General features: G+C 37.0%; 1 pseudogene; it reads right to left on the bottom strand.

Moving 5' to 3' along the window:
- Positions 1-10,314: 10,314 nt before the first annotated feature.
- Positions 10,315-10,495, bottom strand: LOC145255055 (U2 spliceosomal RNA; annotated as a pseudogene).
- Between the last annotated feature and the right edge of the window lie 4,764 nt (positions 10,496-15,259).

Raw genomic sequence — 15,259 nt, forward strand, 5'->3', positions numbered from 1 at the left:
GATCAAATCATGAATACTATTTTTTAAACTTAATGTACGGATCAAATCATGAATAATATTTTTTAACTAAACTGTACGGATCAAATCATGAATAATATTTTAAACTAAACTGTACGGATCAAATCATGAATAATATTTTTTAAATTAAACTGTACAGATCTAATAATGAATAATATTTTTTAAACTAAACTGTACGGATCAAATCATGAATAATATTTTTTAAACTAAATGTACGGATCAAATAATGAATAATATTTTTTTAAACTAAATGTATAGATCAAATAATGAATAATATTTTTTTAAACTAAATGTACGGATCAAATCATGAATAATATTTTTTAAATTAAACTATACGGATCAAATCATGAATAATATTTTTAAACTAAACTGTATGGATAAAATCATGTATACTATTTTTTAAACTAAACTGTATTAAACTATAAAATTGTTATTTTCCCCGATTACCTTAAAAACACATGTTAAGTGCGTATGTATTTTCTCAAAAGTAAAAAACAACAACACAGATCGATAGCTTTTAGCTTTACTGCAAATTTTAAATGAATAAATATTTATCATTCTATCATTATAACCAGCAATGGAGGATTTTGTTTTTAAACAAAATCTAATTAAAAAAAGAAAAGGATAATTAAAACAATGGCTTTGACATCCGAAAGTAGACACTATTTCTTTTTCCGATTCCGATACACTTTTAGATCTTGATCTTGATTCTGGAACCTCTTTCTATAGGAATAACAAAAACACTACACATATACGTACATAGATATTGAATCTTATATATATATATATATATATATATATATATATATATATATATATAGAGAGAGAGAGAGAGAGAGAGAGAGAGACACACACACACACACACACACACACAAATCCACATACAGTACTGTTTCGCAGCTCATCAGTGCGGCTAGAGAGGCAACTACCTCAAGCCAGGATCGAAAGCCGACCGCTTGTACGACAGTCAAGGCTCTTAACTATTACGCTAATTTGCGGCTGCTGTGCGAGTCGTGAATTAACGATGTTTTGACATCGTCCGAAATACCTAAGCTCGATTTGTTTACACAAAGAGCATCGCTTTATACGCTAATGGTAATTCGTGTATCACTTCTCAATATGCTCAATTCAAGATGAGGAGCATTATAGTCGCCCACATACAGTACTGCTTCTCTGTATCACTGCTCATCAGTGCGGCTAGACAGGCAACTACCTCAAGCCAGGATCGAAACCGGACCGCTTATACGATCCTAACGATTACGTTTATCGGCGACTGCTGTGTGAGTCATTAATTAACGATGTTTTGACATATATATACATATATATATATATATATATATATATATATATATATATATATATATATATATATATACTTGTTTACTGTTTTTTGGGGAAAGAATTCCAACAAAGTGCTCGATTACAAAGAACATTTTTTTCGAAGTAAGAGCTTAATATTTATTTATTTAATAGTACAGAGGTTCAGAAAAAAACGTTTGTACCGTCGGTTTCAAGCCCAACATAAAGGGGACCAGTTAATGGTAAAACGTAAATGATGTTAGGCTCTCGTCAGTCATGTAACTCGCTTAAATATGATTATTTAATTTACGCAGATTGTGTATTTATTATTAGAGTGCCAAGAGAATCAACATGGCTGACGAGAGCCTAACATCATTTACGTTTTACTATTAACTGGTCCCCTATATGTTGGGCTTGAAACCGACGGTACCAATGTTTTTTCTGAACTTCTGTACTATTATATATATATATATATATATATATATATATATATATATATATATATATACACTAGCAAGGATGTCAGGTGTTGCCTTGTTGTAAAATTCGATTAAATATGATTATTGGATTTACGCAGATTTCGTATTTATTATTAGAGTGTCAATTATTTTATATTATATTCTGCCCAATAATCGTTTATGTCATCCGAAATTTTTTTCCGATTCCGATATCAAATCCGATACTGCCTAAAGTTATCATTTTTCTGATTCTCGCTTAGGATTTATCGTCTCAACACTAGTAAATACATACAGGCACACAACTGGCCTTTCTTTATATAGTAGATTGGTGTGTGTGTGTGTGTGTGTGTGTGTGTGTGTGTGTGTGTGTGTGTGTGTGTGCGTGCGTTTGTCAAGCCAGAGTCCATCTGTTTTTCTGATTTCCGTTAGTTGGTTGTAACGCGAACTATTACAAAAATCTGAAGCGATATCAAAAGTCTATTGTTCACGACTTGTGGTAATTAACGACAAAAAAAAAAAAAAAAAAAAAAAAAAAAATTGTGCGGAAAAGACCTACACAGACAAACCAGATGTTTTGTTAGCACTTGAAAACAAATCACTTCTTTTGTTAATGAGCCAACTTCAAATCAAATAGAATTAACACGCTAGAGACGACACACGTGAGTTGAACACTACGTAGCAGTAAACGATCTTTTTTTTTTTTTGCTTAAGAATGGAACACGTTATCCGGCAATATTTCACTACAGACTACAACATGGTTGTTTTTCAACTGTAGTGTCAACAAGTCGTCCTCTGAATTTTTTTCTTGGAAATCGCTACGTCCAAGACATGAAACCACCTGATGTAAGGAGCTAAAATTAATACGTCAAAGTAACAAAAAAATTGCTAATGATGCGTGTTAGAGTGTTAGACGGAGTATATTCTGATCCAGAAAACAGCAATTTTCCCCCCTCTTTTTTCTTGTTAAAACAAGGGAAGATGATAATTAAATGGGTAAATAAGAAAAGCAGAAGTTACCAAAGGTTAACTATCTAATCTCTAATATTAATTAATTAATTACTTTATTATAATCTTAATTTCTAATATTAATTAATTAATTAATTAATTGATTAATTAATTAATTACTGGTACAACCAGATCAGGTTGTCTGAAGATATTGGCTTCCTGAGACGAAATTCACCTAACATTGATCCTTTTTGTTTTTCTACTTCCTTTTGTAAAACTTAATTATGCTCTGCAAAACCAAACACGAAAAGAACAACCCACCTCCCCCCTTTCTTTCTTCCCATTTCCCCTTTCTCTTTCTATCTCTCCCACTTTCTTACTGGTTTCCGAACTTAAAATGTACCAAAAATTAATACTCTTACCCCTTTTCCCTCTCTCATAGCAAAACTCATTCATGTTCCGCAGAGCAGGGAACAAAAATGATATAAATCCACTATAGAACAACAAAACCAAACACTACAAACTAATGATTGAAGATACAAAAAGCTTGAAGAAAAAAAAAACCTTCTACAAAATAACTGGATGCAACACGAATACTATTTCCAAAATAACTGGATTCGGCATTAAATAACCCGAAAAGGGTTGATATTCCGTAAAACAACCAAACCAAACTCTACAAATAAATATTTGAAGATATAAAGAACTTTAAGCATAAAAATGTTTCCAAAATAACTGGATTCGGCATCGAATAACGACTGATATGCCGCAATACAAAACAACCAAACCAAACTTAATTGATTAATTATAGTTCACAACGTTTTCATAGTACTGTCCCATCATCTATTTAAAAAACTTACTAACCCTTATCCTCAAGTGGATTCTGGCCTTAGTAAGTAATCTTGATATTAAAAGTAGAATCGTAACATAGCTTCTAGTGTATTTCTATCCTAGACTGTAACAAAATATAGCTATCCACCGTGCGGTCTGAACTCCTTTAATGTCGCAAGTTAGATTTTTTTTCTTTTACAAGGAGTCACCAGTTATCAAGGCCCGGAGGCCACGCGAGGAAAAGGGTTAATGAGTGTACAGTGATCAAAGGGAACATGTCGTAGTAATTGTTAGTAGTGGAAATTTGGTAAATTGGATTATTTAAGGGGATGGCTCATCAAGAATTTGTTTACGTTGGACTTGAAGACAACCACATTGTAGTCAGTTGGAAAGCAGGAAAACGGAACAGAGTTCCACAGGCGTGCAGTTCTAAGAAAGAAGCTTTGTTCATGGAATTTACGTTTGGGTTTAGGCACAGATAAAGAGTGGTGGAAATTATTAATAGTGGTTTCAGCTAGACGAATGTTTTTCGTGAAAGTCAAGATAGGGCGGACCGTAGAATGGAGCTTACTGTGTGCGTGTATGTGTGTGTGTGTGTGTGTGTGTGCGCTCGCGCGTGTAAGAGTTCATTCTCTATAGTCTTCGCAATGGCTGGGCCGAATTTTATAAAATTTCACACAAATGTACTCTATGTGTCTGGCAGTGTTCTTAGTTAGTTTTTGTATCGGAATGTCTTCGATAAGTATCGATAATCTATAATCATAAAAAATACGATGAAAGAAGGAACAGGCGATGTTGACCAAAGTTGACACCTTATACAGTCCATTATTACAGGTGCATTTGGCAAGTTTTATTATGCACAAGTAGAAAGGCCCGGACTATATAATCAACAGTTGGTTCTTTGATATGAAAGAGGCGTGTTGGAAATGATTTTTTCTATTCAAAGCACAACTGAACCGTGATACTTTACTTTTTATTTATTTTAAGCTTAAATTCAAGTCATTATCACCGCACAAGCAGAAAGGTCAGGCGTATGAAGTAAACAGTAAGTTCTTTAATATGATAGGAGTATGTTTAAATTGAATGTTTCTGTTCAGAACACAATTGAACCATGATACTTGACTTTCGCATTTTAAACTTTAATTTAAGCCGTTATGTACAAAATAATTTTATAGAATCAATAGTAGGTTCTCTACAGTGCAATGTAGGCTACAAATCAGTGCGAGGAGGAATTTGAAGCTTCCTCCCGGTGCACTGCGGTGGGTCCTAAACTAGAGCAAGCAGTCAATCGATTGGATGAAAAAATGGACGATTCCACCGATTTCGATGGTAATAGAAATAGGAGAGTGTGATAAGTCGTTGCTCATCATTCAATCCCGGGCAACGTCGGGTCTCCCTGTTAGTTATTTGTAGAGAGATCAAAAGCATTGAAGATAGAGATAAAATCGGAGAGAATATATTAAAAAAAAATGGAGAAGCGGCAAACCAAAAAATATAAAAGACAAGAGAATCACCACTTATCAAGGCTCAGAGGTTACTCGAGGATAAGGATTAAAGAGTGTACAGTGGTCAAAATGACAATATCATAGTAATCGTTAGAAGTGTAAATTTGGTAAATTGGATTACTTGAAGGGAACGGTTCATGAAGAACTTGTTTACATTGGACTTGAAGACGGCTATCTTGTAGTCAGCTTGAAAGCAGGTAAACGGACGTGATTTCCACAGGTTTGCAGTTCTAAGAAAGAAGCTTTCTTCATGGAATCTACGTTTAGGCTTAGGCACAGATACAGCGCGGGGGAAATTATTGATAGTGTTTTGCATCGATTTTCCTCTGCTAAAACCCAAATATAAACTTTCGCGTGGTGTTTGAATAAGCTATATATTAAGTTTCATGTCTGAGAACGTAAAAAACTGACAGAGGAGTTTGGTAGGCAAAACTTTTTAAACAAACACATATACGAATACATAAATATATAGAAAGAGATTTGAGTTCACAAGACCATTTTACGCAAATATTACGCAAGTATACATCGTGTCGAATCTCTGCATGAATATAATTACACGTAATAGTTTACTAAAGATGATCATCCCATAAGAAAACCGAAAAAATAATAATAGGGAATTAATTAAAATGAATGTTTATGAGAATATAAAAATTAGCTAGATCTTTTGCAGATGAATGCAATTTTACGACGCATGTACAACAAAGTTGTATTTTCTTTTAAATAAATAGAAAAAAGGATTTTTAATATCTCTCTCTTTATATCTATATCTATATCTATCTATCTATATATATATACACATATATATATATATATATATGTATATATATATACACGTAAATATTTATGGATAAAAATAGATATGTAAATATGTATGAATAAAAAACCAACAAGAAAAATATATGAATGTTTATATCTTTTCTCTATTTATTTCTTATGTGTTGACGTATAGGAATACGAAAAGCCTTTTGAAAAAAAAAACAAGAATGTTTCTGTCAAAAGCACATGTTTATATATATATATATATATATATATATATATATATATATATATATATTATATATATATATATATATTATATAAAAATGTCCAAGAGCTAGAATGTTTCATCTTAAATTTCATACAACTATGCACAATATAAAAACTATGCATTACAAGGATTTAACGTATACGTGAAATGAAAACAATCATTAAAAAACATGAACATTTTGTTTACAAATAAATATGCAAATTAATTAACCTTCATTCTCTCTATATCTATCTATCTATCTATCTATATATATATATATATATATATATATATATATATATATATATATATATATATATATATATATATATATATGATTGTTGAGCTGGATTAAATCCGACGATATGAAATAAAATGGAGGTGGAAGGACCTGGATACTCAACGTTTCGCCCGATTTATGCGGGCTTCTTCAAGACCATCCCTCTTGAAGAAGCCCGCATAAATCGGGCGAAACGTTGAGTATCCAGGTCCTTCCACCTCCATTTTATTTCATATATATATATATATATATACGTACATATTTATGGATAAAAATAGATATGTAAATATGTATGAATAAAAAAACCAAATAAATATGCAAATTAATTAACCTCCATGAGATCACTTGTATATTGATGAATGAAATATTTACAAGGTTGTTTTAATAATTTTTGAAAAAAAAAAATCGGCTTTTAATATTAATGTCAGGGCAAGCAAAAAGACTTAACTGATATATACATACATACGTACATATATATATATATATATATATATATATATATATATATATATATATATATATATATATATATACTAGCAGAAGTACCCGTCGTTGACTGGGTTCAAAAACAGCCTACAGAAAATGAACTGTGATTGATGAAAGTATAATACGTTATAAAAAGAAGGGGGTTGTAAAGAGATAGGTTTTGATACTCAAAACTTTTACCCTAAGCTAAATATGTTGAAAGTAAAGATAATTGCGTCAAAAAAATATTTTTTCTATCAACTTTATTTCCATTCGTAGCCAGGAGTGACCAACAAAATGACGTTTCCTTATAAAGAGAAACTGTTATATACATAATAATATAAATATACAAGAAATAAATGTTACCATAGTCAATAAAAGTTACTTTTATGGTAGAAAAGTTCATTGGTTTGTATTTTTAAGTAGTTTGTAAAAAAAAAAAGAAAACTCTTTTTAAATTCACGAACCGGTTTAAAAAACAATCAAAATGGCAGCGACTTTCATATGGAGATCCCCGTTTTCAATTTGAAGAAGGAGCACCTGAGCATTCTGTGTTAACAATTTAAGAGAGTTCCGTCAACGTAAGGGATATTTATAAATATATTTTAATGTTTTCTGTTATTTTGTGCTTGAGAAATATTCGATTATGGCATGTGTGGTTTATATAAAAATTCATTTAAGTAGTTATCGCCTGAAATTTCGTTTTAATTTCGGTTTGCTGAAATTATTTCAAGTAAAAAGCATTAAAATCTATTTCAAAGCAAAAAAAAACATGAACTGAACTTTTATTGACTATGGTAACATTTATTTCGTGTATATTTATTTTTTCGGGTAGTCGTTTGTTAGCTTTTCTGCTAAACACTCTTATTAAATAATATCGACGAAACATCGAAAAACAAAGGAACAAAAACAGTTTTGAAAAATAATGAAGCTTTATTTACTTTAGTAAAATAATCCGAAACATTAAAATGAAATATTAAAAAAGTAAACACGTAATTATTTCAGTTTTTTAAAGCAAAGAATCGATATAAATATGAATAAGTAGAACATTGCGCCCTTTTCGAGCAGAAGAGTTTCGTCTAGTTTTACAGTATTGGATGGTGTAGTATTGCGCCGTCGAATTCAGAGTTGTACTATTGTAATATAAAGAACACACAGAAAGGGTTGTAATCAACTGAATTCCTTCTAGACAAAAAAAAAGCTTAAACAGATATATAAATAAAAATAAAGGGTTATGTAAATGCTTTAAAAAGACACGTAATCACGTGAGCAGGATTTTTTCCTTCTTTTGACACGATAACAAGTAACGTGCTTATTTGTTATTATTTATTTATTTATCTATTTTCGAAAGAGTACTACGTGCAAGTGAAGAAGGAAAAAAACAGAGTTATGCAAAATTTTGTCGAGAATTGTCTAATGTTCCGATTTTATTATTATTATTTTTTTTTTGGCTTTAACTTTAATAAGAACGTGAATTTATAAGGTGAATTTATTCGACACAATATGATTCAACTAAAAAATTTCACAAAAGCTAACGTGAATCAAGATTAAAGTTAAGGTGTTATTCTGGATCCTCACCCCTTTTAAAAAACCTTCTTAAACTTTGTGACATATTTACATTCTATGGAGTTAAGGTGCGAACGAACACCCACTAATTTTATTATACCATATTTCTTCAAACTGTAACATAATTATTGAAGTATACTTACGCAAATAGATATGAAAAGACTTTGTTAAATTTTATGCCATATTTCCATGGAGTACAAGCGCGAACACAGTCCCCACAATTTTATTATACCATCCCTATTCAAGTTGAAACATACTTATCAAAGTATTCTTATGTAGGTCTATATCAAAAACCCTTGTAAACGTTTTTTTTTCATTTTTTATTTCCATACTTTGGGGACCAGACGCGAACCACCGTCTTGCCAGATAAAACATACCCATTCCTGATCCTCGGTACATCTTCTATCATTATATGTAATCGGTTTTTTTAAATAATCAACCATATAGGAGCCTATTCGTGACCAGACACACACACACACACACACACATACACCCACACACACACACACACAGAGACAGACAGACGTTCAACTTTATATTATTGATATATATATATATATATATATATATATATATATATATATATATATACTAGTATTTAAGTCCGGCGTTGCCCGGGTGTTTGAATGTGTATGTTTAGCAAAAAACAACAAAAAACAAAGTGGTAGTAGAAATGCAGGCTCGAACCCGTATCGTGAAGGAGGAAAAGAACAGGAAAAATAACCTGACTTCTTTGCGGTTACGACCACCGCCAAATCTGGTACGACTTATGTTTAAATTAAGGCTAAACAATGGAAAGGAGAGGATAACTTTTAAAAATATCAGCGAAAAAAGCGAACCCCTTGTAGAAAAGTGCCCAGTTGAAGGTGAAGATATTAATGTTTTTAGCCGATTTTTCGATATTTGTCGTATGAAAGATCCCATGTTAAAAAGATACTTATCTTGGTAAAATCAGTTCCCTCTGTCGAAAGTTTTAGGCAGACACGCGAACATACATACATACATACATACATACATACATACATACATACATACATACATACATACAATTATATATTGGTAACTAAAAAATTACGACCCAAACTGATAAAAAAAAGCTTGCCCTATCTCTGAATACCCTTCATGTAAAATTTCAAATGTTTAGACCAGAAATTGTCTGAGTAATTTGGTAGAGACCGCAGAGGTAATTTTGTTTTTTAATTTGACGCCTATTATGACCGCTGAAAATTTATTGTTTTGGGCTCAAATCAAGTTATTAACTTAAACCCAAAATTGTCGGAGGAGTTTAGTAGAGTTCTCAAAAGTCAAATTGTTGATCTTTGACCCCTGTATGTCAAATTTCGAGTCTGTACCCTTAAAATTGACAGAGTTATTGCGTAGGGAAATGTACAGACACAGACACAGACAGACAGACACTTTTACTTACACACACACACACACACACACACACATATATATATATACGTATATATATATATATATATATATACATAAGATTTCTTTTTCACACAGGTAAAAATAAAAAGAAAGACCCACCTGAATTTCTTGATTAAGATTCTGTTATTAATCAAAATATTGGATTTAATTTTAATAAATAAATATATTTATTTATTAAAAAATATTCTCCACTTTTTTTTAAACGGTAAACGGTGCTTACTATAAACGGTAAACTTTCTATTACTTGATATAAATAACAAGGCCGATGACCATTAGTTGCGTGCTCTCGTGTAATGAATGAATGCGTGAATGTAGGATTCACATAAAATTCTTAAAGATAAACTAAAATGACCGAAAAATAGGCTGCAATGACTGAAATGAATAAAAAGTAAATGACTTACATTTATATCAAAAACCCTTCAATGAACTTAAGGATGAATTGAATGTCTTTAAGAATGACTTGAATGCTTAAAAAATAACTGGAATCCTTCAAAAACTACTTGAATGATCTGGAGAATTACTTGAATGAGTTTAAGACTAACTCGTTGTAAAGTGGGTGATCATTTTACATTAAATCAATAGAGAAAATGATCCCTCACTTTATATCACAAAGTTACAAACATTAGTACAGCATGTAGTAAGAACAGATACTATACTTTGATCTTTGCCTAAAAGCCAAGAAAAGGGTATTTATTTGCTCTCTCGCCGAGCCAATTAGGCACAAGGTCGATTTTTAATGTGAGGAGTGAAGGGGAAATGGGGACTAACTCCCCGGGGAGTAGGGGAGCTGGATAGTGACAATTAGTATGAAGGGTTGCCCCTTGCAGTATCTGCCGGACAGATACTACACTTTGAGATATTAAATCTTTTATTCAGGAAAAAATGAACATGAACAAAAAACTTATGCACATGGCCAACTCAAAAGGGGTGGAGGGAAATGGGGGTCGTTGATCATCCTTGTCACTCTAGAACTGAACACCAGTTTCTCTTAGCTAGAATCTTCTTTCACCATAATACCGCATTCACCCTTTCATACTTGGGGATGTCCTACTTAGTACCCAATTTTTAAAACATATTTTATTAGCGTGTAAAAGCAAAAAAGATAATAATAATGAAGGTAATACAATAATTCATTTGTGTCGAGGGCGAAAAAAAATTCCAGTAGTGATTAGTAGGGCCTTCCCAATCCCGTCTAGTTGATAGACCCGTTTCATTTTGGTTTGTAAAGGAACCTGAGCTCCTGCGGGCCAGTCTCTAAGTGGGGATGCTCTCTAGGTGGGACGAAATGGAGGAAAGAAAGTGTTTTGGGGTGGAGGATTGGGGGTTAGTGATTGATTTCTTTCTCTCCAAGATGGGTGAAATTTAGAGAGAGGGGTGAAAAGAAAAAATTGAAATTAGGTGGGCGTGGGAATCTTGGAGGCTTCCTAAACGGGAGGGGGGCATTGGAGCACTCACTCAGCTAGCTAAGTGGCTAAGAATAAAATTACACTTAACGGAACTGCGCGTTCCACACCTAGGCAGGGAATACGTATTCAAATTTGGCTCCTTTTCCTGCACACAGGCTTGCTACATATATCCATCTTCTGTCAAATGCCATGCGATGCAGCCTTCTTCTATCACATCTGATCTTCACCCGTAGTTGGTGTTTAAAGAAAGAGATCAGATCCTGATCAGAAAAAGACAACAACCCCGGCTATCTTGCAGACGCGACGTCCAAATCACCATTCTCGCCACGGCCAGAATCGTAATGTAGACTATTTGTCTTTCCCGGTCCCACGGTGGTCTCACGTTGTCAACGACATTGGATATGGTAATCGGTCGAGGATGCTCGGGATCGATGCAAGTCGTCACCTTGCTGACATATGACCAGTACTGGCGGAGTTCGCGGCAATTGGAGAAAGCGTGATCAGTCGTCTCTACGGCTGTTGTTCCACAACGGGGACAAGCAGGTGACTCCAAAAAAACAGAACTGCATTGTATGTTGTTAAGTGGAAGTGCATTTCGGGCCAATCGCCAGGTCAGAGAGATCATCGAATTATTCAGATGACTCGACCCTGGCGCCCAACTCCATGTGAAACAGATCTCACTCTGCTGCCAACCCAAACGAGCCCCCCCCTCAGTAGATCCCTGTGGAGTTTTCTACGGGTAGCAGTCACAAAGTCGGCCCTATTTCAGGAAGGCCGAATCTCTCCGCGGCCTGCAACGACTCTCGATAGAGGGGTCGAGAATGAGGTCAGGAAAGGCGGCAGGAATCGCGGGGTGCCATGGTTGCTCCTCTTGAAGGTAGTGGCTCAGGAAGGCCAGCCTCTCGGCGGCTCGATGACACTTCAAGTCCGGCATTCCCAAACCTCCCTCAAACGGACGTTGAATGCAGACCTGTCTGCTCACCCAGTGTCTTCCTTTGTCCCAAAGGAGCGATGACAAGAGTTCGAAAAGAGCTGTTAGGTGTTGTGCAGGGAGGGGAAGTACGGCAAGTTGGTAAAGGATGAGAGGGAAGACGTATGTGGCGCACGCCTCGGCTCTACCCTTTAAGGAAAGTTTCCTAGGAAGCCAAGAGTTGACCGCAGCCTCCACTTTTGACTGTACCTCCGACCAATTCTTATCAAGCTGGAGACCTGGTCCAAACCACACGCCAAGGATCCGAACTAGGCCATCCGTCCAGCTGAAGGGCGCTGGGAGGTTTGCATTGCCACTCCAGGCGTCCAACCGCAGTCCAACCGACTTATTGCGGTTTATCTTGACCCCCGTGATTCTTTGCTACTGTGCGAGTGCCTCCGACATATTTTTAATGTCTCTGAAGCTCGACACGAAGAGCGTGGCATCATTGGCGAACGCGGATACCTTGGAAGCTGAGCCGACAGGCAGACCCATTCCGTGCGGGGCCGAATTTGTCTCCCCCCCGTCCCAGCTTGCAGAGCAGAGGCTTCAAGGCCAGGACATAAAACAGGGGCGACAGCGGACAACCCCGACGAACCGACTGAGAGATAACAAAGGGTTTCGAGTGCTTTCTGTTGACTTGCAGGACAGCCGTGGGCTGTTGATACATCACGGAGATCCACTTGCAAAAGTCCGGTTTAAAACCGGCGACCTCTGAGACAGATGCCAAGAAACAATGGTCGACTCTATCGAATGCTTTGGACTGATCTAAATCGATCAGTGCAGCTTCCGTGTCGTCATCTATTCCCCCGTCTAGGATCGTGCGGATCAGGTGCAAGTTGTTCTGAATAGATCTCCCCTTCACAGAGTAGTTCTGTTCCAGTGCAACCAACTCGCTGATAACAACCTGCAGCCAATTCGATAGGACCTTGGCCAAAATCTTCAACTCTGTGTTAAGCAGAGTTTTGGGCTTGTAGTCGTCTAAATCTTCCCCTCCATGCCCGTCACCTTTCTTCAGCAATGTGATCACTCCCTTGGTGACTTGCCCTGGGATGTATCCCTGAGCAAACCAATGGTTGAACACATCCGTCACAAGAGGCGGAAACATGGGCGACAGCCTCAAATACAGTTCTTATGGCAGACCATCGAGTCCCGGTGATCTGTCACAGCTGACCTACTTCAGCGCAGTAAAGACCTCCCGCTCCATCATCCGGCCCTCGCAACTAGCCGCTCTAGCCGACTCGAGGTTGGGGGAGTCGGTCAAATAGTCGCTAAATTCAAGGACTGGAAGATCGGGCTGCTACGTAAAATGCTTCTCGAAATATTCTTGAAACCCTTCGCAGATCTCCCGAGTCGATTCCAGGATCCGTCTATCCAGATATCTGACTTTCGCAATGTATCTGCCCCGGATGGATCCCTAAGCAAACCAATGGTTTAACAATCCATCAGAAGAGGCAGAAACATGGGCGACAGCCTCAAATACAGTTCCTATGGCAGACCATCGAGTCCCGGCGATCTGTCACAGCTGACCTACTTCAGCGCAGTAAAAATCTCCCGCTCCATCACCCAGTCCTCGCAACTAGCTGATCTAACTGCCTAGCGACGGGCAGAATCAGCCAAATAGTCGCTTAACTCAAGGACTGGAAGATCAGGATGCTGCGTAAAATGCTCATCGAAATGTTCTCGAAACCCCTCGCACATCTCTCGAGTCGATTCCAGGGTGCGTCCATCCGGATGTCTTACCTTTGCAATGTACTTGTCCGAGCCACACCTAGAAATTTTACGACGCGCGTCAGTGTTGGAGTTGACTGCTTCATTGCCTACCTTTCTAAGCCTAGCTCTGACTACTTGACCTTCATAACGCTGGCTATTCACATGCAGAAGGTCCTGTTTAGCTAGTTCCTGACTAACCCTATCACCCACCCCTGTAGCCCGGGCTAGTTTCTGCTCTAGCTTCTTCTTCGTCTTGGCCTTATCTAGTGCGAGGCGCTGGGCATACTTGACGGAGAAGGTTATACTTTTGGCTTTTAGACCTACCCACCATTTACTCCCAGTAACCGCCCCCACTAGTGCTTTTTGAATTAATTCTATTAGCTTCTCTTGGAAGTCTTGTATCTCCAGAAGTGAAGTGTTTAACTTCCAGTGAGGCACTAACTTAAGCCTATTTCCTAGCTTCAGCCGGGCCATAACTAGTTCATGGTCTGTCTGGCCTAGCCAAGTGAACGTGGGACAAGATAAGAAGTCTACTTCGCCTCTCCTAACTAACATCCTGTCCAAGTAAGTGTTAGGATAGGAGGGAAGTCTATTGGTCCACATCTACATCTCCAGCCCCAGATGCTCGACCCGAAATCTGTCGACTAGACCGCGTCTAGCCATTAGATCAGCCAGGCTGAACTCGCACCTCTCCGACCCTCTAGCATCGCCTCATACCTTATCTATCTCGGGGTCTAAGATGGCATTCCAATCCCCCATTAGCACTATCCGCTTCGGACAATCTACAAACGCGTCGAGCTGACTGAAGAATGAGACTCGCTCACGAGCGGGCGCATGAACCGCAATCATCTGAAACACATAATCTTTTACGGCAACATTGACCACGACCAGCCTGCCCTCCACATCACTATGGACAACGTCGACCGTCGCGGACAGGGTACATTTAACTAGCAAGGAAACTCCCTTCCTCCGTGGGCTGCCATATACTGAGAAAACCTCAAAATCTCGCGCCAGAAACTGACAGTCCACAGAAGAAATGAAATGCGTCTCCTGAATCGCAGCCACATCCACTCCCAGGGACAAGAGGTTGTGCCGGAGGCGAGCCGCCCGTCCCGATGATCTCAAGCCCCTCACATTCAGACTAGCCAAATTTAAAGCCATTACCTCAGGTTTTTCATGTCCTGATCTGCTCTCACAATGCCGCCGACGTCCAAAGGGTAAGTCAATTTAAGGGACCTATAGAGTGACGGATAAACCAACACTGGAACCCTTTCCTTGGATTGTTTTGCGAGTTCCTCAAGGGAAGGGCCATTTTTCCTAATCAGTTCAATTCCCGGGACAGCCCCTTCAGCAGCCTCCAGAA

Source organism: Euprymna scolopes, chromosome 30, assembly GCF_053919585.1.
Source record: "Euprymna scolopes isolate OS-2025 chromosome 30, ASM5391958v1, whole genome shotgun sequence".
NCBI classification, from domain to species: domain Eukaryota; kingdom Metazoa; phylum Mollusca; class Cephalopoda; order Sepiida; family Sepiolidae; genus Euprymna; species Euprymna scolopes.